Source organism: Pteropus alecto, unplaced genomic scaffold (assembly GCF_000325575.1).
Source record: "Pteropus alecto unplaced genomic scaffold, ASM32557v1 scaffold57, whole genome shotgun sequence".
Classification (NCBI taxonomy): Eukaryota; Metazoa; Chordata; class Mammalia; order Chiroptera; family Pteropodidae; genus Pteropus; species Pteropus alecto.
This window is the reverse complement of record NW_006442508.1, coordinates 6,891,262-6,900,140: the sequence shown is the minus strand read 5'-3', so window position 1 is coordinate 6,900,140 and position 8,879 is coordinate 6,891,262. Positions and strand designations below refer to the sequence as shown.

General features: G+C 41.3%; 1 protein-coding gene across 3 annotated transcripts in view; it reads left to right on the top strand.

Moving 5' to 3' along the window:
- TEC (tec protein tyrosine kinase) overlaps nt 1-8,879 on the top strand; it is a 124,976-nt gene that overhangs the window by 1,604 nt on the left and 114,493 nt on the right. For 2 of the 3 annotated variants that reach the window (XM_025040293.1, XM_006922483.3), the window contains exon 1: nt 231-312. The exons of the other annotated variant lie outside the window; for it this stretch is intronic. The gene's annotated coding sequence lies outside the window, so the exon portion shown is untranslated. Of the gene's footprint in view, nt 1-230; nt 313-8,879 lie in introns of those variants that run through there. 3 annotated transcript variants of the gene reach the window in all.

Below are 8,879 nucleotides of genomic sequence, written 5' to 3'. Positions count from 1 at the left end.
AGAGTTGCCTCCGGGAACACAAAGGACGCCCTTGCGACTTCCCCGGGACGCCGGCTCAGCTGTGGGAGCCGGGGCGCGTCTCTGACCCACTCAGGCCTCTTGTCTCAAAGTCTTGACAGGGTACTGGGAACCGGTCGCCTCCAGCCTTCGTGAGCGAAGGCGGAGCGATCCGGGGACGGGGCGGAGCGATAGGGGGACAGGGCGGGCGGGATGATCGTGGGCGGGGCTGGCCGGCGCCGAGTTCTGGACTCAGCGGCGCGGTTCGGAGTTTGCATTTTCTCCCGCTCCGCGCAGCCGGCGCGCTCCAGCCAGGTAAGGGAACCGTGGGCAGACAGGGGCACCCCGGGGACTGCGGGACTTCAGGCGCGGAAGGGTCCGGACAGGAATGTGCGCGGTGAGAGGTGGCTTTCACCTGCTTAGAGACTGACCAGAGACTGACCCTCGTGGAACGAGGAAGGATTTTTCTCCCTTCTGCGCTGCGATGAGCGCGGCGCGCTACGCCAGTGAGGGACCGCGGCCCCTCCTCCGGTCCGGGAAGAAGGGACAGGTGCGCGTCTCGGCGTGGCGGTGCGGTTCGGGCGGCCGCCGCTTCTCTCTCTGCCTCCCGGGCTCCGGAGCTGGCCTCTCGGGGGCGCATCCGCCACTTTTCCACTTGGGTCTCGGGGCCAAGGCCGCTCCTCGGCAAGTTCAGCATTGGGTTCACTTTCCAGCTGCGCGGGAGGGTAGGTAGATTCCTCCTGTCTACTTGGGCAACAGCAATGGCTTGATTGAAAGTTGGCAGAATCCACGCAGACATTCCACAGTTGCACGTGTCTGAGTGCCTCACTCCAGCAACCTCACTTTTTTTTTTTTTTTTTTAAATTGGGAAGTTGTACTTGAATCTTGGAAACGGATTCGGTGAATTCATGTATCAGAACAACTAGGGCTTTGACTCAGGAGTGTGCACTTTTTCTCGGACCCTAAATTAAGTTTGGAAATAGTTTCATCTACTGCATTTGGTTGGAAACTGGTATGTTCGATTAGAAGAGTTGATCTCAATGTTAACTTGGAACAACAGGAAGGCTGGTGGCTAAGTGGGTTTGAAGGTTCCAAACTAGCTATGTTTTGAGCATATAACCTATATTTTTCCAGCGAGTGCCCATTTTTCCTCTTAGGAAATGCTGAGAATTTACTCTTTTCCAGAAGATTTTTCCTTAAAGATCTGGGGAGGAAAAAACAACCCCTTAAACCAGTGGGTTGCCCAAATAAGTTTAGGATTTAACAGATTAATTTGTGACACTAGTAGCCTCCTTAGTCGGCAAGAATCACATGTAGTATGGAATGTTATGATTTATATGGAGAAAAGAAAAGTGTGTAATTTTCTCATGTATTTGAAGGTATTTTTTAGTTTAGTTACATTTTCAGTGTCTAGGAAAGACCTATACATTTCATATGCTCCAGTTAATCTGACCAGTATTAACTACTCTTGCCAACTCATGATGCTTACTGCAGTATGCTAATGATCTTGACTCTTACAAGGATATGTACATTTCGATTTGTGGAATTGTATAGCGCAAGTGTTGTAAACACATGCAAATCAGTGTTGTGCTCTAGTTGGCAATACCTTTGTCCCAGATAGGTCCTTGAACTAAAATTTTCACATCTTGTCAAATAGGAAAAAGTATAGAATACTAATGTATATTCTGTATCAAGATCAAGATAGTCATTATGTTTTCTCAGCAGCTAGTTCTACTCAGGGGTAGGGGTTATGCTTTATCACAGCATGGTAAAACTCAGAGAGCAGTGACTTTAGCTCCCTGAAGTTGGCCTGTGACAATGAGGGCTTGTGAGCAGTATCTGGTCACTTTTACGCTTGGGGAAGAATCGTTGGTCTCCCCGCCTTCCTCTGGGCATCCAGAGTGTTGGGAGTCTGGGCCTGGGCCTCCAAACACACCTCTGCCTACAGGTTCCTCCAGGTTGACCCAGTTGGTGCCTCCCCTCCACACCCCAGCTCTTCCAGTTTCTTGGCTTTCACCCCACTCCACCCCTCCCAGGATTCTCACCCCTAGGGAGAGTCACCTTATTGTTCAGGGCAGGGGGACTTGGTTCACCCAGTTGAACAGGCGTTTTCACCCTCAGCCTGGAGCTGGGTTCCCAGTAGATGTTCAGTAAATGTCTATTGATGACAGTGTCACTTGTTTCAGGTAACTTACTATGCCCTCCTCTTATCCAGTCTACACAGGCAAAGTGAGTAACTCAAGTTGAACCCAAATGAACTGCTCTGGAGGCCAGCTGCCTTGGTTGGATTAGGGTCACAAGTTGGACATTCACATCTGTGAGAAAGGAATGAAATTGGTCCATAGTTACTGGCAACAGTAAAATTACCCTGCACCATATGATTATGCTATGAGAACAGCTTTGTTGGAAGGAACCCCAGAGGAGAGGGGCTTAGTTGTTGCCTTCATCTCCAAACTTGCCTCAACCTGAGCTTGCCTTTTTGTTTCTGCCCTAGTTCAACAAGACCTTCCATTGACTAGATTGTAACTTTAACTTTACCACCATGTTTGACTGCTCAGAACTCAGAGCTCAGCTACTGTGGTCTAGATGTGGAAAATTACATTTTCTTTGGTTTAGAGGAAACAAGGATGGAATTTTCCCAAACAAATAGTTATTAGGGAAACAAAGAAAAAGCAAATAAAAGTAAGATGTGTGGGCATAGAAACGAATGTGTCTTTTGTTTTGTTCTGTTTTTTAGTTTTAAACTTTTATCCTAGTTATATTTCTCTCTCTTTAGAAACAACCACTTTTAAGTCTTCGAGCTGGTTATTTTGGTATTTATTGTGCCGTTGGTACTTGAGTTTTTCAGTTTGGAGCATTATCTGTTTGTTGACTTCCCATAACGCAAGTCATGGAGATGACTGGAAGATGATGTGGAAGACAGTGACTTGGCTCTCTTTTTACCTCTAACCCTCAACACAACCACAGCTTCCTTATTCTCCCATTTTCACAATAGTTAAATAGTAATTCAATATTCATAGCTAAGCCAAGCACAACTTTTTGTTTTCTATGGAGTTAATAATTGCTTTGTTTGTTCATATGCTTAGTTTTTTTGTTTTTTGTTTTTTTTTAATGTACTCATCATTAATTCAACCCAAAACTCTTGGCCAGTTTTCTAAATCTCTCCTCAGATGCATCAGGTATTCTGTCAACTTCATTTTATGGAAGAAGCCATCCCCAAGCCTCCTGGCTGACTCTAAGCTAGACTGGTTGCCCTCTAGTCATGGGGCATAGTTGTCACCCACCCCAAGGACCTCCCTTTGTCATTATCCTGGGGATCCTCATCATTTATCTTCTGTTTTGAGACAACGAATGCCTGAAAATATCTATTTTCCATTTACAATTGATAGTTTGGCTGAGCATAGAATTGTAGTATGGAAATTTTGGAGGCATTTTTCCATTGCCTTCCAGCTTGTGGTGTTGCCATTGAAAAATTCAGAACTGTTCTGATTCCTCAATTTTTGTTTATAACCTGTGTACAGGTTACAAACCTACTGAGTTCTATCTGGGGTTTATAGAATTTTCTCTTGGCCTTCATAATCCTGAATTTCATGATGCCAGGCTTTGGTATGGGTCTGCTTTCATCCCTTGTGCTGGGCTCTTTGAATCTGGAAACTGACATACTTGAGTTTGGGAGATTTTCTTGATTTATCTTAGTAAGTTCCTCCTCTCTGTTATCTGTGATGTCTCTTTTGGAAGCACTTATCATTTAGATCTAAGATATTTTAGTCTGGGCTCCTACTTTTCTTACCTTTTCTTTCATAATATCTATCTCTATTTCTTGGTTCTACTTTTAGGGAGAGTTTCTCAATTTTATCATCTACTACTTGACTGAGTTTTTTATGAGTATAATCATATTTTTAATATTTTAACTTAAAAGCTCTTTTTGTTCTCTGATATTTACATATATATTTATTTGTGTGTGGTGTATCTAGTTCTTTCTTGCTTTTGTTTTCAGTGTCTTCCGTTATCTCTCTGAGGAGTTTATTTTTTTTGAAAGCGTTTTCCTTCCTGCACAGACTCAGTTTCCCCAAGTTCCTTTCATCTGTTTATTTTTTTAGTTCCCTCCTTCACGTCAGAGACTTTCCTTGTGTTTCTAATACCCTTGGTTGTCTGCTCACATTTGAGTCGGGGGTAAAAAGGCTGAAGATGTGCATGGGCTTGTAGACTGGGAACTTCACTGTAGGGTGATCTGGCTGGGTCTGTTATTTGGGGAACCGCTGATGTCCTTCTGTCTTGGGCTGATGAGAGTCCTCAGAAAAGGCTCTTCCAGTCTTTTTCCTGGACTGTGGGGGAGAGCCTGGCTGCCAGCGATTTAGGAAGTAGGTGGAAGAGAAGGCTGGAAGTCTCAGCATCTGCATGTTCATATAACCCCTCCACGGTGTTTCAGGAAAACACTTGAGCTGGGCATCATGTACCCCAATCCAGAGACCCTTTCTTTTTTTACCCTCTCTGGGGAAGGAGGTGGGGAAGAAATTTCAGTTGTTTTTGCTGGAGTAGGGAGGGGACAGTCACTTTAACCGCTCAGCAGAGCTGAAGGGATCTGTGAGATCCAACTGCTTTTTAAAGAGGTTTTCAATCTTCTTTATTTTAGTTCACCCTTCACCCCATAGAGGGTCCAATTGCCTTTAAATATTTAGCATTTTGGAGATTCTGTGGTATAAATCACGTTGTTTCTCGGCTTCCCTTCACTCCACCAAAATGTTTTAACTTTTGTCTCTTCTCTCATTCTCCCCATCTCTATAGGTTTTTACAGTAAAGAAAAAATATCCCTTTATTGTTATTTTATTGGGCTTTCATGAGGGAGAGAAAGTAAAAGGTTTGTTCAATCTGCCATTGGTGTCTGGAATATAGATTTATTAACCAACCTCTACTGAAAGACCAGCGTGGGTCAGCCATGGCACTGTGCTGCCATTTTCCCTGCCTTTACCAATAATAACTATTTTCTGTCGAGTATGGGCATATTCTCTCATCAAGCCCAGTTTGGACCTCACATTCCTTCTTATACTACTCTGAGCAACCACTACCAATTGATCACAATTGTCATAGAAAAACTTCTTTCTATCCCTAGCTTGAGTATAGCTTACTGGTCATAGAGCCCTTCTTCCTATTTCTCAAATTCACTTTGTCTAGGAGGACTCATTTTGTCTCCTTGGACTCTGACAGTCTTACATTTCAGTGAAGCTCAGCCTCTGTAAGTCTAGAAGGTGGGCTTGATGTCATTGGTGGCCATGTGGCCCTAATGGAAGTTATTATTTCCTTCTGGAGGCTAGCTTATCACACAACTGCCTTACCACACAACTGCCTTACCACCAGCAGTGTGCTCTCTTCCCATTTCGAAGCTATTGCTCTTCTTGGAATGTGCACCAAGTTCTTGTTTCTGGCCGGGCTGAGCAGAGGTGACTGACCTACCCTGCCCCTTGTGGATCCTCACAGCCTTCCCAACCCTGTTTTACCAGTCAAGTCATTCCTCAATGCACTGTGACTTTCCAGCATTCTCCCAGTAGCTTGACAACATCAACATGGCATATGTACACACAGAGGAATGATGACGAGTCAGCTCCCACTGAAGTAAGAAGAACATTGTTCCCAAACCACCTATCTTTGCAGAAAAGGCAAAACTCTCTACTCCTGTGATAGTGGCTCTGCACCGGGAGTACAGAAAACACTAATGCTGGCCGTTGTTACAGTGCAGCAGGTGCAGTCGTGACGTGCTCTCTGGAGGATGATAGTGAAGGATAAGATGTTTAGAAAACACTCAGTTGGAACCCACTAGGTACCATTATGAGTGAAAGCTTGGCCAATGCGAATACCTGCAGTGCTCCTTCTTCCCTCTGTGCTTGCACAGGCATCCTTCCTTTTGCTAAATAAAAACTCTGAAGCCATTGTAACCTCTTTCTATGCAGTATAGTTTTCTCTAATGTGCAAAATGCTTCACATAAGTTCTTTTTGTCTTCTCAGCTGGATTATAAACTCTCCTAGGGAGGAACACAGTGCTTAACATATACTTGATCAATATACCGAATTAATTTTCCAGGTAATTGTGGACACTTTGCAGTTAAGAAAAAAAAAAAAAAGATATTTGGTTACAATTATCCAAGTTGTATCCAGCAGCCTAAATGCTTTAAATTCTTGATTAGACTTTTACTTCACTTTGGCTCTATAGACTGGGAGCATAGAGCATTCAATTTAAGTTTTCCCAAGTATGATGTTTCTCATGTTATTTAGAAATATTCTTCACTGAAAACATTCTTGAAAGGACAACATTTGTTGTTGTTGTTGTTGTTATTATTATTATCATTATCATTATATTTCCCACCCATATATTTCTTCTGAGCATAGTGTGATTGTCTTGGTTTTCATGGCTAAGAAGAGTGGCTTTTGGAGGAGAGAGGTAAGTATGTACTAATTAGGTTGTTTAGTCTGGTGAGTTTTATGTTTCTAAAGGAAGAATGTCTCTTTGGATTTCAGATATCTATCTACCTACCTACCTACCTACCTACTGGTAATGTAGAACATTCTGTCAAATATCCTACTCCCTTTTCTTTAAATTTTGTGAAGATCTACCTTGATTTAACCGGAAAAAACTTTTAACTTCTTCTCTTTATCCTGAATAGAGTTCCAACAATGTCTCTCTGTTACTATTTCCTCAGAAACTCCCAAGGACCCATGTATCCTCCAATAGTATGTTTCAACCACAGCTTGTGGGACCTTCACATGATTGCCCTGAAAATGTGGCTTTTTTTCCCCCTAAAAAGGTGTGATTTCAAGGTTTGTTTTTCTGCAAATATAATTTAAACATGCAGTAAAGTTAGCTTTTACCATTGGTGGTGTTTTGTTTCATAGAAGGCATTTGGCTTTCTTTTTTGTTCCATAGCTTTGAGCGATAAAAATGCTTGATCCTTTAACCATGCAGAGAAACAAATACAATTTAACTGAGTTATAAATGCTATTAGATATGTAAATTTAGGTATGAATGCTTTTAAAACATTTTTAAGGATTGTCAACTGGATAAAATGTCACATATTTCAACCAGTTCTAGAAGCATTGCATTAAAGAATTCTTGTTCATAGGTTCTAGAGTTGTAGCTGAAAGAGGTTTCTGGGCTCAGAGCTGGCGACACATCCTCCTACCTTCCCCAGACCAAGGATAGATCTCTAGATACCACTGAGATTATGCAATTCTCAGTTTGATCATTGGACTAGCCCTGCCATCATTAAAAACACTTATCATTTTTATAGAGTTTTATATAGTCATCATTAAAAAATGTAAACAATATGGAAGCTTGCAAAGAAGAAATTAAAAATGACCAAAACCATTCCAGAGAGAATCTTGGTGAATCCTCTCAGCCATCTCTTCATCATTTGACTTTTCAAAAATCTTTATCAACTTTCTAGAAAATAATTAACATAAGGAGTATGTGTACAACTGTTTATGTAGATCCACATTCTATAATATTTATATATATGCCATTATTTATGAGGTTATAATTAGTTCAGGCATGATGTTCTTTGGATAACATTTCATATAGGCATTTTCTTGTAGGAATAATTATCATTTTTAATAGCTAGGTGATAGAATGTCATGTTAATATACAATGGTATTTTGAACCACTCTAATTGTTGGACATTTGAGGTTGTTTCTCGCTCCCCTCCCTCCCCCCTTTTTAGTAAATAGTGTTGTATACTTTTTTTTACCCTTTTTGGAGATTATTTCCTTGGGATATATTTCTCAAAATACCACTCTGGGATTAAGGATTTCTAACTTCTGTTGATTATTGTCAGAAGGACACAAAATAACAGTTTGAAAAAGCTCACTAGCTACATAAAGTTATATAAAATTTCCATTATCTTCTTTTTTGACTTTTTGGGTCAACAGTATCTCCTTTGTATGAAGATAGAAGGTTTAGCTGGAGCTATGGAGGCCATGCTTCGTACTCAGTTGTCGGTCAGATAGTAAAGCCAGGATAACCTGACAGGTCCATTTGCAGAGGCTGTGTTCTTATTGATCATGTCTATAGCCTCATTTCATTTAGTTGGATGTCTGGTAGGAAAATGTCCAGGGATCAGTAACAAAAGGTGGAAAGGTTGTTGTGTTGTCTATGAAACTACATTTGACCTTAGTACCTGGTCTAGGGTTCATGAACTTTCCCGTAAGCTGGGGTGAGGGCATTCTAGTTCTGTAGGGAACTCCAATCCTCCCACCCATTTCCCCATTCCTGGACTGCATGATGAAGTGGGAGGGGCAGGGCAACCAGCAACATTAGGAAATTTTGCATTAATGTTGTTTTTTGATAAAGAATTAGAGCAGAGTGAATTCCTATTCAGATTTTCCCCTTGACATCTTTCTGTCTAATGTTTGGAGCCTAAGCTAGATTTCTGTCATTTATTAACTTGTGTTATGTTCCTATGCCTCAGGTTTTCCATCTATTAAAGCATAATGACACATAATTAACACTTCACTTCAGAAAGATTCATGGCCTAATGCTTATAAAAGACTTTGAGCTTTTTTCAGAGTGTTTTATACACGTTCATGAATAACATGAATAATGAGATGGCTTGCTCTATTTGGCAAAGGCAAATTTGTATATCGCCCATTTTATAGATGAGGAAAGGGAATCTTATAGAAGATAATGGCTTGCTGAGAATCAGAGGGTACATGTACTGTAGTATCTATAGAATTTTTTCTGGACTTTATGTAACAAGTAGAATTGAAAATAAATTATTGAGTATGTATGTGTTGGGAAAGTGGATTTAATAGTTTTTAAGCAAATGTAAACTTTTGAGAGGAAGGCTACTTCTTTGTCGGGGGAATCATGTTTGACAAATTCACTAATGAGTTTT